Below are 17,766 nucleotides of genomic sequence, written 5' to 3'. Positions count from 1 at the left end.
TAACCAACTCAGGTCAAATTATAACCATGCTAAAGCCTCCCATCTCCCCACAGCTATTGGGATTATTCACTGCTAGTCTCATCAGACCAACAAACTCCATCATCTCTCAGGGAAATAACCGAGCTGATGAGGCAACTAGAGCTGCAGCCCCTCCCCCAAGCCCTAGACTCACCTCATGCACCACAGGGAATCCTTGCACTACAACCCACATCCCCACTGTCACCCCCTGAAACTTGACAAATTCTGTCCTATCTACACCAGCTCTTTCATCCTAATAGCTAAGATCTGACTTTGTCAAGGCCCACCTGCAGCCCACCCCTGAGAACTTACATTTCTTAAGAACTATTACTGCCTCTTGCAAAATCTGTCAAGTGTCAGACCCCCAACTCCAAATACTGCCACCCCCCTTTTCCTACCCACCATGCCAGAGGCTCCCTCCCAGGGTCTGACTGACAGCATGACTTTACCCACATGCCCACAATCAGATGAATTAAGTACCTCCTGTTCCTAGTGGACACATTCTCAGGCTGGGTGAAGGCATTCCCAACCACTAACAGAAAGGTTCAGACAGTCTCTGACCTCCTCCAGGAGATTATTCCCCGATTTAGAATCCCCACCTTCCTCTGTGGGAGTCTGTCGGAGTTCAGTTCCGATCTGTCAAAGGGTTTTTGGGGGGAAGGAGAGAGGAATGAGAAAGTATTAGAGAGAAAGATAGAAGGAGATGACAAGAAAGGCAGACACAGAATAGCGTCAGGAGGGCGCTGGGTCAATACCCAGGTGCCTTGAGGTTTATTCCAAAGGGCTTTTTATCCACTACCCAGGGGAGAGGCAAAAGACCTCCCCCTTGCAAGATCAAAGCACAATATACAGCCAAGTGTAGAACCTTCAAAACACCTGGTAACCATACCCATGGCCAAATCATCCTATTATGCAGGCCTGCTGCGTAATGCAAGCTCAGATTCTCTGACCTTGAATAAGGTCTCACTAGGAAGCCTCTGTGGGCCTCCACAGTTCCCCCTTCTTAATACTATAAAGGTCTCAAGTGAGTGTGCAGAGCTTAACTCTATGCAGCTCTGAATCAGCTTTCCACTAAGAGCTTGCAAGTAGCTGGAATAATCATAGCAATATACCTGCTCCTTATGGCTGCTGTACCTCCTAGTAAAGGAGTAGAGGATGGTCAAGATAGACTGGCGTTTTTAAAATGATCTAAGATGTCTGTAGCAGTTTTAGCTACATCAAACCTTTTTTAAATCAATATTCTCCCGAAGCAATTGCATCAAATAAATTAATAAACTCCTGATGCAACTGCATCATATCTAAAGACTCCTTAGAATCACCGTTAACATTAACAGGCTAACATTATAATTCTAGCATGAATATCACAATACACAATTACAATTCTCACAAACTTACATCCAAAAGCAAACTCTTAATAGAGCTATTTACACTTCATAAACTTTAGCAAACATCCAAAAGCAATCTCTTAATAGAACTTTTTGCATTTATTGCTAACAAAACATAGAGTACAATAACACAGGCTGACATTTTCCATACAAAGAACAAGAAAAAAAATTTAATTAAAGAGACTGAGAAATATAATGAATCCCCCTTACTTTGTATTCTTTGAAACTTCATCTTGAGCCTGGGTAGAAAAAACAAAATTTTCTATTCCTACACAAAACAGTTTATATATACATACACACACACACACACACACACACACACACACACGTGTGTGTGTGTGTGTGTGTGTGTGTGTGTGTGTGTGTGCGCGCGCATGTAGGTGAAATCAAACTGTCCCATAGCAATTGAACCACTCCTGTCCATCCCATTTCTTAAGTCTGAAAAGATCAAAAAGTCAGTTCTGATACCAGTCTTAACATTCCACTGAAAGCTCAAGATCTGGGCCTGGCTTGCCAGCTGCCCTGAAGTCTTTGTATAGCTCTTCAAGTCATAATGAAGCTGAAGCAAAAAGCTCCAAATGCAAAGAGACCCACAAACAAAACTTGCTGCAGTTCCCTAGCATGCAACAACCTAGTTCAAACAAGAGTCTCTGAAACCTCACTCTCAGCTACAGTGGCACCTCCCAGCCATAGCCTTCCTCTAGGCAATTTGCCCCAGGGTGAAGGTGGCTGGGCCACTGTAGACCTCTTCAAAAAAGCTCTCTGTTCAGCCAGCATGAACCAGGAAGCCATCTCTTAAAGGAGCCACACATTTGTTCACCACCAGCAAACAGAAGCTGTGTGGCTTTGGCTGATGACTCCATTCTCATTCAGCTTTTTTGCAGTGCTGGTTGCCTCTCTGGCCCACAAGTCCTAAGGTCCCTGGGTCCCGGGGCCCAAAGGCTTTCAATCTCCTTGAGCCACCTGGGCTGAAAGTGCCTCCCAGCCACTATGAGCTGTGCATCCTTGGGTCCTGTTACCTGCTCTGCCGGTGGCTCTTTGTTCAGCACCATGGGTCCTGGAAGCCTCTGTGCTCTGTCCTGCTTGCATGGCTGAACACCAGCCCTCAGGGCAGTCCTACAGCTTCACTTCACCCTGTTGCTGGGAGCCTAGCCTGGCCTGAGTTCCAGTATGTCTCACCCAGGCATTCTGTCAGCTAGCAGTTTCCCTCGGGTCTGTAACACTGCCTCTGCCATGGTCTTGCCCTCGGGGGATGCTGCTCTGCAGGGCTTCCGCTGCTCACTGCTGCTCATGGTAGTCAGGCCTACCTCAGTGTCCACAGAAGGTACGGCCAGCTGGACACACTCAGACATGGAGGTGCCCACTCCCTGGCCCACCGGGTGCATGCCCCACGGGCATCTTTCTCTGGAGGCTTTGTCTCTCAAGCAGCCATGCACTTGCCCTTCAGTTGCCTGCTGGGCTCTCTGCCCACAGTCGCCCAGGGCATCCCACACTCAGGGCTCAGCTCTGGCTCCTGGGGACAGACCTGCTCTGGCCACTGGGGTCTGAAGTCTCCACTGCACTCTCCAAGCCACCGATGCTGCCTGCCATTTGCCTCTCTCCTGCAGCATCTCCCCTTGGCTCATCAAGGTCGCAGAGCTAGCCTCTAGCCACGTCAGTTGGGCTCTTATAAGTGCTCTGGCTGACTGCACCCTCCTCACTGAAGCTTCTTCATGGCAGAAAACTCACAGACACTCGCTGCTCACGCTGGCTCTCTCGGTGTCTGCTGCCTGTGACTCGATGATGCCTCAAGGGTCTCAGCAATGCCAACGCTTGGTGGGGGCAGCCACTGCTCCCTCTGCTGCTGCTTGCAATGGGGGCTTCTGAAGCCACTCTTGGACCGCCAAGTCCACAGTAGCTGCTCGGTCCCGGATGCTGCTTTCTACGACCCAGGTCTTACACTCAAGAAAATCTACTCTACCCTAAATTACTTTCTGGTCTGCCTTAGCCTACATTTCTCAAACTTCACCAAAATGTTTATGCCTTACTTATATTAGTAGAGAGAGACGGAGACAGAGACTGAGCAAGATACTTGCTGCAGCCTAACTTGAACTACTCTGCTTTATATTTACAATTTTACCCCTGAAGAAAAGAATATAAAAAAAAAAGAGTATCACCGCCTCACTTAACTATCCGAGTATGCCCACTTAACTGACAGTATTCCTTCTGTCTATCCTCTGTACCCAACCCAAATTCCATGTCCAGGCACCATGTGTGGGAGTCTGTTGGATTCCAGCTCTGACCTGTCTAAGGGTTTTTTTGGGGGGGTGGGGGGAGGAATAAGGAAGTATTAGAAAAATAGAAGGAGATTATAAGAAAGACAGAGACACAGGATAGCTTCAGGAGGGTCCTGGGTCAATACCCAGTCACCTTGAGGTTTATTCCAAAGGGCTTTTTGTACAATGCCAAGGGGAAAGGCAAAAGACCTCCTTGTTTCCAGATTAAAGCATGACATACAGTCAAGTGTAGACCCTTCCAAACACCTGGTAACCACGCCCGTGGTCAAATCATCCCCTGATGCAGCCCTGCTCGGTAAAGCAAGCTCAGATTCTTGACCTTGAATAAGGTCTCGCTAGGAAGTCTCTGTGGGCCTCCACAACCCTCCAGTCAGACAATGGTCCTGAATTCACCTCCCAGATTTCCCAAACCCCATCTAAAGCCTTCAACATTCCTTGGCATTCTCATATCCCATACCATCCCCAGGAAAGACAGAACAAACTAACTGATCCTTAGAAAACACCCTTGTTAAAATGTCACAGGAACTTCACCTCCATTGGGTAAAGCTCTTGCCTCTGGCTCCTTTTTGGCTCTGGGCTCTCCCCAAGTGACCCCTTTCAATCGCACCATTGAGCTCATGTATGGGATGCCAGTTCTAATCCCTGGTCTCCCATCTAAACCCTCACCTCTTCCTGATCACCTACTCACCCCACTACTCTATCATCTCCATTATCTCCTATGGAACTTTATTGACCACTCCCTACCCCTGTCCACCCCCAATCAACATTGGTGATCAGGTTCTTCTCTCTCCTCCAGACCAATGCCCCTCACCCCGTTACCCTAAATGGCAAGGCCCCTTCAAGGTCATTCTTGTAACCCCCACAACCACTAAGCTTGAGGGTCTCCTCATTGGATTCACTTGGCCCACCTCAAGCCCTTTACTCACCCACACAAGGTAATTTTTCCTCATACACAGCAACCCCAACAGGGCCCTGCTCCCCTAATTTTCAGAGGAAATTGAGATCAACTGCCTTTTCCCCAATTCCAGAAGAACGACGTTTCACCCCACAGCTGTACTCAATTCTACTGGATTGAGAACCCCATATGGAAAATGTTTTCCTTCTGACCCCTCTCCACGTTCTCCTGTCTCTACTAATCACACCCTGCTTCATCAGTTCCCTCTCTATGTATCTCCAATGACACCTTCAGAAATCTCTAATCAAACCACTAATTAGCTGTTGTTACAGGACTACCCACCATTAACCACAGAGCTGGAGGTATAAAGACTACCAAATGTGCCCGGGTGGTAAGAAACCACAGCACCCCAGAGATACCCATACCCCCCAGGCTCAGGAAAAGAGACTCACAGAACAGACTTCAATGTAACTTTTTAACTATGGACTGCCCTCAGCAAACAACCACCTGTGTCTCCTGGGTGTTGGTGATGCCCTGGTGATGGGAAAGGAACAGGTGCTTTAAGGTGTTTTTTTGTTTTGTTTTTTTTTATGTGAAGATAGGAAAGCTTAAGTGGTGATAAGGAAAAAGTGGGTTGAAATATATAAAAGAACAAAACATGTTCCAGATTCCTCTCTCTCTCATCATGTTACTGTTCATAACCTTAACATTAGTGGATGGAATTCTGATAAGCCATTAATCTAGCTCTGGCAGAGTACAAACTACCATACTGTACCCCTAGACTCTACCGTTATAGGATCATAGCCACAAGCGCAGGATTTTAAATTCCCCTTGGTTGCTTTCTAATGTGTCCAAAACTCATCTCTTTTTGTAAACTCAGAATTCTTATACATTCTGGGGAGTCGACCTGGATCCACCTCAAGCAGGTCAGATGCACTTCAGAGAATCACTGTCCCCACCTTTCCCTGGCCTTGGGACTCCCCTCCCTCAATTACTAGGACCCAAGAATAAAAAAAAATTTCCCCTAACCTTAACGTTATCTTCTGCCCTGCCAGCATCTTGCCTTTCCAAGAGGGAAGCTCAGCAGTCAACAGGCCCCGCTGTGGTGTTCTCTGATGTGCAGGACTCCTGAAGATGGAAGCAGTTTGGCTCAGAGGGTATCCCTGTACAGCACTTCACACACGCCAAGGCTGGTTGACAGCTCCTGCCTTAGCGCTGACAGCTGCTATCCTTACCTTCTCGGCTGCCCAGGGCCCTCACCTTGGTGTTTTAGCTTCATTGGTACATCAGGTTGATGCCCCATGCATCCCCACACAAGGTTGAGGCTTTTCTGCCCGTGCTTGCTCTGATGATGCACTGAGGACCGTGCCTGGCCCATAGAACTGCCACGCCCCAGGGAGTTTACCTTGGTCCATCTCTGGATGTGAGCTATGGAGGTGACTCAGGGTAGGCCCTGAGAGAGTTTCGAGGGAGGGGCTTGCCCAGACAGAAATCCCAAGCAAGTCATTCGAGGGCCAGAATATGAGACATGGCCCCCTCTGCAGGGTAGAGATGGATCTAGAGGAAGAGTCAAACCTCACGGCCAGTGATGGAACCAGTCACCCCTAAGGGCTGAGAACCCACCAAAGTCTCTGGATAGGGAGGTTCCAAGAGCCTCCCCACTGATAATCATCCCAGTATATCAAGAAGGTACCATCAACAAACCTCCATAGTGACAGACGCTCCTGGGTCATTCGCCTTCCTGACTTCCACACTACATATCACAGCTGGTCGTTCATGTCTGTGCTTTATTATAGTAAATGATGGCCTTGAATACATCCTTTCTTCCCTCCATAAGCCATCCCAATAAGTTATGAATCCAGAAGGGGGTCATATGGGCAACCCGCATAAATACAGACCCACAAAGAGCACAGTGAAAGACTCAAAGGAGACCAAGGGAACCCCTCATTCTCTCCCAGCAGTATCCTCTCAACATCTTGTAGGTAAGCTGGTTATTGCTGGGACTAGTACGCCAGCCCTTTCTCAGAAAATTGGCAATTAATGATTGTGAACAAGAAATAATCAAACTCACCTGTGCAATCATGTCAAGATAAGCAAGTGGCCAGAACTAATGAGGAAAACATACTATTATTATTATTATTATTATTATTATTATTATTATTATTATTATTATATTTTTTTTGGCAGGAAAATTCAATCAGTGCCGGAAGGAATGTCAAATCAGAAACATCACCATTTTGTAAGCTCTGGTGATGCAATGGTCTGGGAGTAGCTGTCACTGGATGGAGCCATTAGATGCCATGCTCATGGGGACACTCCAACCTGGGTCTGGAGGTCGCCTCCCAGCCCACAGCTAAATCACACCAATGAGAGGAGCGGGTAGGGCAGCTGGAGGTGTGCCCTGGGTTCCAGCGCCCTCAAACAATGAAAGATTAAAAACGGAGAGAGAGACAGTCAGCCCGGCATGTAGCCCACAGCACAAGCCATGTGTTCTTGCCGATTTGACAAAATCGTTTCATCAGCACTAGCTGCAAGGAACAAAAGAAGGGGCCGTGGTGATGGCTCAGTGGGCTAGGTGCTTGCTTCACAAACAAACACAAGGTCGCAACACCCACACAAATGCCGGGCATGGCGTCATACCCGTACCCTGAGAGCTGGACGGAGGAGACAGGAGGCGCTCAGGGGCTCTCTAGCCAGCCAGGCCAGCCAAAACAAGCTTTATATTCAATGAGAGACCTTGGCTCAGAAAAGTAAAGGGGGAGGGGGTCGGCGAGATGGCTTAGCCTGTAAAAGGGGCTTGTCGCCAAGCCTGGTGACCTGCGTTTGATCCCCAAAGCCTAACATGGAAGGGGAGATCCAACTTCAAGTGGTCCTCTAACTTCCACATTCAGGCTGCATCATGCCTGTGTGCACGCACCCTGGTTAAGCTTGCCGCCTGGGACCCATTCTGTAAGCATCGGTCCCTCAAGAGTGTGGCAGAACCATCTGAGATCAGTGTTCAGGGGTGGCCGTTCTGCCTCTTTGATTGACGTCCGAAGGAGAAAGATCAGCATGCCAGGGACAGGGCAGAGGGGGAGCAGGAGAGAACGGAAATGCCCTGTCCCGATCCTGTGGGATTTTGGCAAAGGAAAGCTGAAGGTACCCTAGGACCCCCAAAGTTGGTCACGACTATTTTATCATGGGCCCTGAGTGGCACAGAGTCCCAGGAGCACCGCATTCCCCAGGACTTTCAGCACAGGTGCATGGACAGGCCAGGATCTGGATGCTTTCTTCCTCTTGTTCTCTGAGACCCAGACAATCACCTGGGAGGAGGGAGCAGAGTGTAGAGAAGAAGGAGGGCTTGATTCCTTTACTCTATCTGAGTGCATATTCGTGTGTGTGTGTGTGTGTGTGTGTGTGTGTGTGTGTGTGTGTGTGTGCGCGCGCGCGCGCGCGCGCGCGCGCGCGCGTGCCTGTGCATGTGTGCACCCACCGCATCCTGCCCTTTATCTACTTGAAACAGTAATTCATGGGGTTGGCCTCTTTCTCCTGTTCCCCCTTTGTTCAACCTCAAGCCCTCATGTGGTTCTTTTCAACGTCTCAGTGGAAAGGACAAGACTTTGGTGGGTCAGCCAAACTTGTCTGGGTTTCCAGGGTATCCTGAAATAAGCAAGGGGTGGGCGATCTATGCCTCCTGGGGAGTGCAAGGCAGCTCTGGGGCAGCCCCGCAAGAGGTACCAGCAGAGCAAGCCCACAAAGACTGGACCAGCTGGAACAAGGAGGCAACTGTGGATTCCAGGGGTGGACTGGGGGATAGCTGAAGCTCCTAGAGGAGTCCTGAGGGTCACATGGGCAGAGCACATATCTGAGAAAGTGTTCCAATCTCTGGGGACATAGTTCCTTCTTAGTATTATAAGGGATCCCTGTAAGAGGGGCAGAAGCACACACACACACCCAAAATCAAAGTAGAATTTAAACAAAACTATACCAGTTAAAATAAAACAAAAGCATTCCTTGCTCCTCACACCCCAAAACACCCATGCTGCAGCCTGGGAGACATCCCCACCCACCCTGGAACACTCCATCTTGTTCTTCATCCCTCTGCACCTCCCCCACCCCTCCCACCTTTAATATTCCCATTCTGGGAAGCTGAGACGTGGCGGGGGTGGGGGGGGTGGGGAGTATAAAGAGTGGTGGGCCATTTGATTCAATCTTCATTGGACAGAAAAGTAAACTGAGGCCTGGAGAGACGGAGCCCAAAGTCAAGGTCAATCATCAAGGGACATGGCTAGGCTGGGACTTGAACCCAGCCACCCATCGATCGCATCAGCACTATGACTTCTCATCTGTCTCCACAGCAGCCTTCAATAGTGACTCAGCAGCTTTGGTGGGTCCAGTGCTGGTCACCACTGTGACCCAGAGCTGTCTGAGGAGCCCTCCTGCATGCTCTGGGTGACATTCTGGGTGAAACATTTCTGGCATCCAGAGGGCTGTCTTAGATACGATGTTGCAACTGTCGAGAGAGATACAGAGATGCCTTAGGGGCTGGGCTTTTGGTTTAGGGCACAGTCTTACTGAACAAAGCTGTCGGTCAACCACTTGCTCAGGGTGGAGTCACACCTGTGGCCAGCATCTGAGACCCACCAAGGACAGGCCCACTGTCCCTAGGGAGCTGCAGCCTACCCATACCTCATGCCCATCTCCTGTTCCTCCCGTTCCTCTCCCCTCTTCCTGGATCTCTTCCTTTACTGAGGTGCTCTGGCTCTTGCTGCGACTGTACTTTCTGCCACCTTGTGTTGTTGAAGAGAATTAAATTTGCCAAACGGGAATCAGTAAAGCCCTAAGAAGTGCTTAGGTGCTTGGAGAAGCCATTGAAATGGGATTGGGCCACAGAGGACCATTCTGACTGGCGGTCTCCGAACTAAGGCATCTTTCAGTAGCCTACAGGGTCTACATACTGTACTAGGGGAGAGGGGGACAGGTTGGGACATTCTTATTCTCTTCCTTGGCATCTACATGCCCAAAGGACATTGGACAGATGTCTGAATTAACCCCAATTAACATTGTGGCTTTTCTGAAATCATTCTTCTGTCTATGAGAAACAGCTCTTTCCCACGGATCTCAAGTTTGACCCTGTGAATTCACAGGCTTGAAGTTCCAGAAGATTCCTAGCTGCTTTGTTTTGAGAAAGGGTCTCCTGTAGCCCAGGCTGGCCTCAAGCTCTATAAGTAGCCAAGGATGACTCTGAATCCTTGATCTTCCTGCCCTCCTCCCCACCTCCTAAATCCTGGGACTACAGGTCTAGAATTCCTGTTTTTGATAGTTATCTTCCAAGATGTGGGGGGGGGGGGGGGGGTATAACTTAGTGTTTGTCTGAGTTTTAATCATCAGCACCAACGTAAGCCCTGGCTGTCCTGGAACTCACTTTGTAGACCAGGCTGGCCTTGAACTCAGAGATTCTCCTGCCTCTGCCTTCTGAGTGCTGGGATTAAAGGCATGCACCATCGCACTTCCTCTTGAGTTGCTTCCTGAGTTATTTGGTCACATCAGGAGAGCTGTAGGTGCTGAAAGATTCCAACAGAGACCCATGCTGCTCACGAATAGAAGGCTCCATCTTGCTAAAATGGCACATTGGCACACAGATCGAAGCTGGCCCTCACAAAATCCCGATGGCAAACATATCCTAAAATTCATATGGAACTTCGAGGGACTTCTCCAAAAACCAAAACAATACTTTAAAGGAAGAAGAGAAGAAATGGGATATCTATACGACGCCCCTCCCAAGGCTCCGGCAACATCAGGAGAGAAGGGACACAAAGAATTTAAGAGCTGGAGATGGCAGGGGCAGGAAAAGCTAACTTCAGGGTCCGGCAGGGCTGTTGCACACTTGGACACACAGCGGCTGTGATTACCCACAAGGCCTGAACAAGACTGAGTCCATTGACAGCCTGCCATGGAAGGGATGAGGGGCTCATGAGACCACACCCCTTCATGAGGATTTATATGCAGTTAATGGTTGTTGGGGGGGGGGGAGGGATCTTCTTCAGTGATGTAGACATTGATAAGGTGCCCATGCTCCTGTAAGCAACCCTAATGAAACACCTGAGAGACAGATAGACAGACAGGGATGGACACGACACACATGTGCACACACACACACACACACACACACACACACACACACACACACGGGGGGGGGGGGGGGGGGAGAAAGGAAGAGCCCCTAAACTGAGCCCACAGACGGAAAATGCCATTGTAAGTGGGAGTGAGAAGATGGGTTACTTGAAAGTAAGCTCATTTTAAATGACATTTAACTTATTTTACAATATGATCCAATTAGCATATTTTACATTGCGTTCCAATTAGCATATTTTACATTATGTTCCAATTAATTACCAGCTCTTCAACAAGATTAAATCAAGCATTCATTTTTTTCCCCCACTAAAATTATATCCTTCACTTGAGACACTCCCCACGTCTCTTAGGGCAGGAGGACATTTGCATACAGTCTCATCACCACGGTCAGCTCTCTGGGGACAGCTTTGGCATCTTGTAGCCTTTTGCCGCCTGAGGATACCATATGGAGCACTGGGGGACCCCCTGGACTCTTGGGGGTATCATGCCAGGCTCCATGCTCTATGGGATCCCTCAGAGTGTCAAGATGTCACACAGAGCATCAAGGCCATGGTGGTCCTGATCCATGGGTCAGTCACCATGTGGCTGCCCAGGTTTCACATCCAAGAAGCTGGCCCCCGGCAGAAGCAGGGGGGAGCCAGCAACTGCTAAGTACCTGGAAACATATGGGAAGGGATAGAAGGGAGAAGAGGCAGGGGAATGGTTCCAAGGCACCAACAGAGTTCACGCAACTGAGCCACCGAGACTTCACATGCCCACTGTCACTCCCAAATGCCTCCCTTCCGACACATCTCACTACAGTACCCAATCCCTCCGACTGTGTCCAGCCTCCTCGGCAGCTGGCCTGACTCTGCACTGGGTCTCAGTGCAGAGCAGTGAGGCTGGCGGGGGGTGGGGGGGCTCTCCTGGTATGGGGGAGGGAGTTAAAAACATGAATTTTTCCAAGGAAGGGGCGATCTTGACCACCCCACCCCAGATCCTCTTGCTTGGCCATGAACATCTGTATGGAGCTGCAGCTGTGGCAGACACTTAGCTAAGACGAGGAAACAAGCATGACACCCAGAAGCCAGCACGGTGACCAAGTGCAGCTGTCCAGTAACCCAAGCGCTGGTCCGCCATGGTACTCTGAATGATGGGCATGGCCAGGCATCGGCGGGCACCCACCTACTTCCAAGCTCTAGGTACTTGAGGAAGCACACTCCTGCCTGGATATGTAAGGGTGACTGGGAACCTGACATCAACCTCTGGCATCCACAGGCATATGCACACCCGTGCACACACCTACACGTATACTCCCATGCACAGGTACACACAACACACACCCACGTCACACACACACACACACACACACACACACACACACACACACACTAAAAGAAAAAAGAAAAACAACAGGAATCACATGTTTAAAGAGATAACAGCTTGGGGTGGCAGGTAATAATAGAAGCCACAGAAGGTGACGTGATGGATTCGCTAAGGAAGGAAGCAGACATCCAAAGACGCAAATGAAGCAGCAGCCAGAGAACAGTGAGTTAGATAGAAGTGGCTGAAGAGAGAGTTAGCTGATTGGAAAGTGGACTAGAAGAAGTCGATTAGAACAAGCGTGGAAAGTCCCCCTTCCTCCCAGGCCCGCTTCTTCCCCTTCCCTCTCCCTCCCACGGTGTCATCCTTCCTCTCCGTCCCCCCTCACTCCTTGCTCTCTCCCATGCCCTCCCCTCTGCCCCCCTTACACCCACTTTTCTTTTTCCATTCTCTCTTTTCTCCCCCCCCCCAATCCTTGTGCCAATTTTCTGTTTTTGTTTTCCATCTTTTTTGTCCACCTGACACAAGCTAGAGCCATTTCGGAAGAGGCGGAGAACCACAAATGAGAAAAATGCTTCCCTCAGGATGGCCTGTGAGCAAGCCTGTGAGCGGGCATTCTCGTGATCAGCGATTGAGGTGGGGAGAAGCCCAGCCCACTGGCGGTCCTGGGTTCCCTAAGAAAGCAGGCCGAGCAGGCCATGGGGAGCAAGCCAGTCAGCAGCACCCCTCCCTGGCCTCTGCATCAGCTCCTGCCTCCAGGTCCCTGCCCCGACTTCCCTCAGTGACAGAGTGTGATCTGGAAGTGTGAGTTGAAGCAAACCCATTCCTTCCCAAGTTGATTTTGGTACGTGGTGTTTACCACAGGGATAGAAACCCTGAGTAAGGCAACCCCGGATGAGGAACCCCAGCCTGGAGGCTTCCCAGGCTCCTCACATTCTCACCAAATCGCCTAGTTCTGCTCCCTTCCATCTTGTCTGACTCTGGCCCACCTGCAATTTTTGACACCGGGCTGCATCCAGAACCATCACTGCAGGCTCCTCGCGTTGGGTCAGTATACATGGTCTCCCCACAGCCTGCCTGGGTTTGGGGCACAGCAGCTGCCTCTTCGTCCCTCCCCAGGAACCATTTCCTCCCCCTGACTCAGCACACACCCTCCCGTGCTGGCCTCCACCAGCTCAGTTCCAACCCAAGGCTCACTTCCAAACGGGGGCTGTTGGGGGGCTGATGCAGAGAGAGCTCCTCCACCACCCCACCCCACCCCTGCCACTGGCTGCCGAGCCCCAAGAGGCTGAGATGGGGGAACCTGCCCACAACCTTAGTCCTGAAGCAAGGCAGGAAGCCAGCCATATGGAGTGTGGTCTCCAGGGTTGGTCTGTTCCCGAGAGAGTCCTTTTGTTCCATCTCGTTGTCTTCTTAAGGCCACTGCCTTAAACACTCTGGAACACTCAGACCCCGAAGTTCAGGGCCAGAAGAGAGCAAGGCAACCTGGCGGATGGTAAATGACAGAATGTTCTCGCTTCAATAATGAAGTGTTTTTTTTCAAAGCTGGTTAACATTTACCAAGGTTATTGGCAATCAGGTGTTTTCAGAACTCAACATTGGTAAGACAACTCGGTCCTTCCACTCTGTGCCTGTGAAGAAATAGCAGTTAGTACCATCGCGTGTTACAGATGAGAAAACAGGCTCAGAGATGTAGAGCAACTTGTCCAAAGTCACACAGCAACGAAGAGTTAAAGCCTTATTTAACTGGAATGGCAGGACCCCAGGGTCCACAGGCTCATCTCTTGCCTGAAAGTGGTATATTCATTGCTTTCTTGCACAATGACCAAATACCTGGCAGAAGCAGCTTACGGGAGACGGGCTCCCCTTCTGGCTCACAGTCTGAGAGGACACAGTTCATCATAATGGGGAAAGCATGGGTGAGTTCACGGTGGTGGGAACCAGAGGCAGGGGTTCTCACCTCCAAGCAGAGAACCCAGGCAGGGAGTATGTCCAGGTTATGACTCTCAAAGGCCAACCTCCAGGGCTCGGGGGAGGATGGCCCAGCTGGTGACGTGCTTGCCCTGCCAACATCTCCAGAACCCACATTTAAAACGAAAAGCAAACCAGGAGGTGGTGGCACACGCCTTTAATCCCAGCACTCAGGAGGCAGAGGCAGAGGCAGGAGGATCTCTGTGAGTTCCAGGCCAGCCTGGTCTGCAGAGCAAGATCCAGGACAGGCACCAAAACTACACAGAGAAACCCTGACTTGAAAAACCAAACAACAACAACAAAACACAAACAAAATAAACAAAAATCAGGCCCAGAGGCACACACTGATGATGCCAGTGTGGAGTTGATGGAGACAGGAGGATCCCCTAGCACTGGTCAGCCAGCCTAACCTACTTGGGGAGCTTCATGCCAGTGAAAGGATCTGTCTCAAAAAGCAAGGTGGACAGTTCCAGAGGAACAGTACCTGGGGTGACCTCTGGCCTCCACATGAATGCACACTCACACGCATCTGCACATACACAAACATGCTCACGCACCACTAACACCCACCTCCAATGGCCCACACCTCCCAGTTCAATGCTTCTACAACCTCCCAAAATCGTGCCACCCACTAAAGACCAACTGTTCAAACACAGGAGCCTGTACACCATAAGAAACAACAGGTAGGGCTGGAGAGATGGCTCAGTGGTGAACAGCACTGGCTGCTCCTTCAGGGGACCCAGGTTCAATTCCCAGCCCCCACATGGCAGCTCACAGCTGTCTGTGACTTCAGCTCCAGAGGATCTGATGCCCTCTTCTGGCCTCCACAGGCACTGCATGCATGTGGTGCACATACATATACACAGACAAACATTCGTACACATAAAATAAAAATAAGTATATCTTTTTTTTTTTAATATGGCAAGCACAGGACTCTCTGAAATGCTACCACTGAGGCAGGCAAGGCCCACAGGGGTTCACTCTCTGCAGACACATGAAAGAGGTGACAAGAAGGGCAGGGAACAGCCAGGGACCTGTGGCTGGACAAATGCCCCCCAGCTGCATGCCAACCCCAGTGATAATTATTCCCATGTCTTCACTGGGTACAGGGGGTTTTCGTTTGGGCACGATCTGTGTAGCAAATGAAAGATCACCTGGGATTTTCTGGACAGCCCAAGGTCCTCATGGCGGTCTTTATAAGAGCAGGAAGTCCTTGTGAACAATGAGGATGTCACACTGGTGCCGAGACTAAAGACCCCCGGCAGCTTTGACAATGAAGGAAAGATCCCACGCCCAGAAGCGGGAGGAAAGAGAAAATTGTTCCCCCGGAAGCCTCTAGGGGGCGCAGCTGCCTATGCCGGGATTTGAAGCTGTATTCTTTAAGTTGCCCCACCGGTCGGGCGTCGCAGCAGCAAGAAGGGAGTAGAACAGGATGAAGGTCTGGCCTAGGAGAGTGTCCTCTGCCTGCTTGGCCTGTGAGCTGACCTCACATGACACTGATGAGAAGCTTGGAGAGAGGGTCCCGAGCGCGAATGGCGTTCCGGTCCTCAGCCAAGGTGGGTGGTTCCAGAGGAAAAGTACCTGCGGTGACCTCTGGCTTCCATGTGCGTGCACGGTCACGTGCACCTGCACATGCATAAATGTGCAGGCACACCCTTAAGGCCCACCTCCAGTGGCCCACTCAACACCACACTTCGTGCTCCAATGCGTCCACCGTCTCCCAAAACCTGGCCATTTGCTCCCATGTGTCCGTCTGCGCTCTCCTCTCCCCCTCCGCCCTCCTCCACGCGTGGGGAATCACCCTTTCGCGGGCTCCCACCCAGTGTTCTCCACGGCCTCCCCAGGCAGACTCCGTTTTCAGCTGACCGCAGGCGGCTGACCAGGTGTCAGCGCTTGGCCGGAGCCCAGACAGACAAGAGCAGAAGATCACACCAGGGGAAAACACGGTTGGGGGTGACCACTTCCAGGGCAGCTGGGTCTCCCCACCCACCCAAGCAGGAGAAGTCTCAAGCGACCTGGGCCAGCCATCCAGAAGCTGTAAGAGGGCCTAGCCCATTCTACACTCGGCCTTCCTGCTTCCTGCTTCCTGCTCCTTCCTCTGTGGGTTGTCTGGACCACACTCCATCTGCCATTCCTCCCCTTCCAGGATATTTACCAGCATCAATCATGCCCCAACCTCACTATCATCCCTCCTCCCTTCCAGCTCTCCAAACTGCACCTGAGCCCAGAGGCCGGGTCTCCGCTGTGATAAGGCCACCTTGTGTCCCTGCCAGGCTACCCCTTGGGGTGCTGGCTGATGGAAATGGAGCTGGCTCGGCCATGAGATCAGAGATTTTCCTCCTCTTACGAAAGAGAGGGACCAGTTAAAGATCTGTTTACTCTTCCTCCCTTCTTGCTCTGGACACTTTTGTTTGGGATTGCGGTTTCCAGCGTCCCAGTGGCCATCTTGTGACATGGAGGAGATAACACTACCGCTGACGTGCCAATCTGGCTGGCTGGCATGGTTAGTTTCAGGTGTCGACTTGGCCTAGGCAGTGGTGTCCAGATGTTTGATCCAACACCCCCAGCTGTCTTCGAGGAGCTGTGACAACGTTGTTAAGATTCGGGTGAACAGGCACTGAGGCAAGAGGCTGACCCTCCGTAGCGTGGGCGGGCCTCACCCAACCACTTGACTGTCTCAAGAGAAAAAGACTGAGGTCCTTGGAGGAAGAAAGAATTCTGTGACCGACAGTCGTCAGCTCTTCCCTGAGCTCCTGCCTGCCCTGTGGCCCCTCTCCATGGTCACAGGAATTCACTGGGAGGGAGGGAAGGAGGGAGGGAGGGAGAGAGGAAGGGAAGACAGAGGGTCAGAAGGAGAGCATTACACACAGTTCCCTTTCTCTGTAGCATCATTGAATCTGAGGTGCTGCCGACCTCCCCGAGGCTCCCCCATTAAGAGTCCTGGGCCAGCAGGTAACGGCAATTGTCACCAAGCCTAAGGACCTGACTTCAATTTCTGGAACCTACATGGTAAAAAGAGAGAACTGTGCCGGGCGGTGGTGGTGCACGCCTTTAATCCCAGCACACGGGAGGCAGAGGCAGGCGGATCTCTGTGAGTTCGAGGCCAGCCTGGGCTACAGAGCGAGATCCAGGAAAGGCGCAAAGCTACACAGAGAAACCCTGTCTCGAAAAAACCAAAAAAAAAAAAAAAAAGATTTAAAAGAGAGAACTGACTCCCATAAGTTGCCCTTTGACCTAAATACATATGCTGGGATACACACAGCCTCCCCCCCCCCCATAAGATTTATTTTAAAAAATTTGTATCCCAAAGCTTGCAGATAATGCACCTGCTTTATCAATTCAAACTGCAATGAAAAAACCCTTCGGCCAGAGGGGACGGAAACAGCAACCAGAAATGATCTCCCATAAACCCGTGCACCAGCTGGGCCTCCCTTAGCTGAGCTGAGATGAGTGACCTGGGGAGTTTCCTCTCTTCCGCTGCTGGGTCTGGATGCCCTTCCTGGGCTGAGTGAGGCTTCAGGGAGCTGACATGGTGGCCAGGTGTACTGTACAACTGTGGGGGTCGCCGGGGCTCCCTCGGGACAGCACAAAGGGACCAGAGGGCTTCCGGGTAAGTAGACATCCTATGTGGATCTGATCTCAGATGTTTCCAAAACAAAAAAAAAAAATTATATTATGTACATGATCGTGTAGCTTGGAGAGAGACCGAGAGACAGAGAGACAAAGAGAGACCAAGAGATGGAGAGAGACCAAGAGACAGAGACAGGGAGATAAAGACAGAGAGAGACCAAGAGACAGAGAGAAA

Source organism: Peromyscus californicus, unplaced genomic scaffold, assembly GCF_007827085.1.
Source record: "Peromyscus californicus insignis strain IS unplaced genomic scaffold, ASM782708v3 Scaffold_2__1_contigs__length_46816999, whole genome shotgun sequence".
NCBI lineage: Eukaryota > Metazoa > Chordata > Mammalia > Rodentia > Cricetidae > Peromyscus > Peromyscus californicus.
This window is presented reverse-complemented; position numbering follows the sequence as displayed.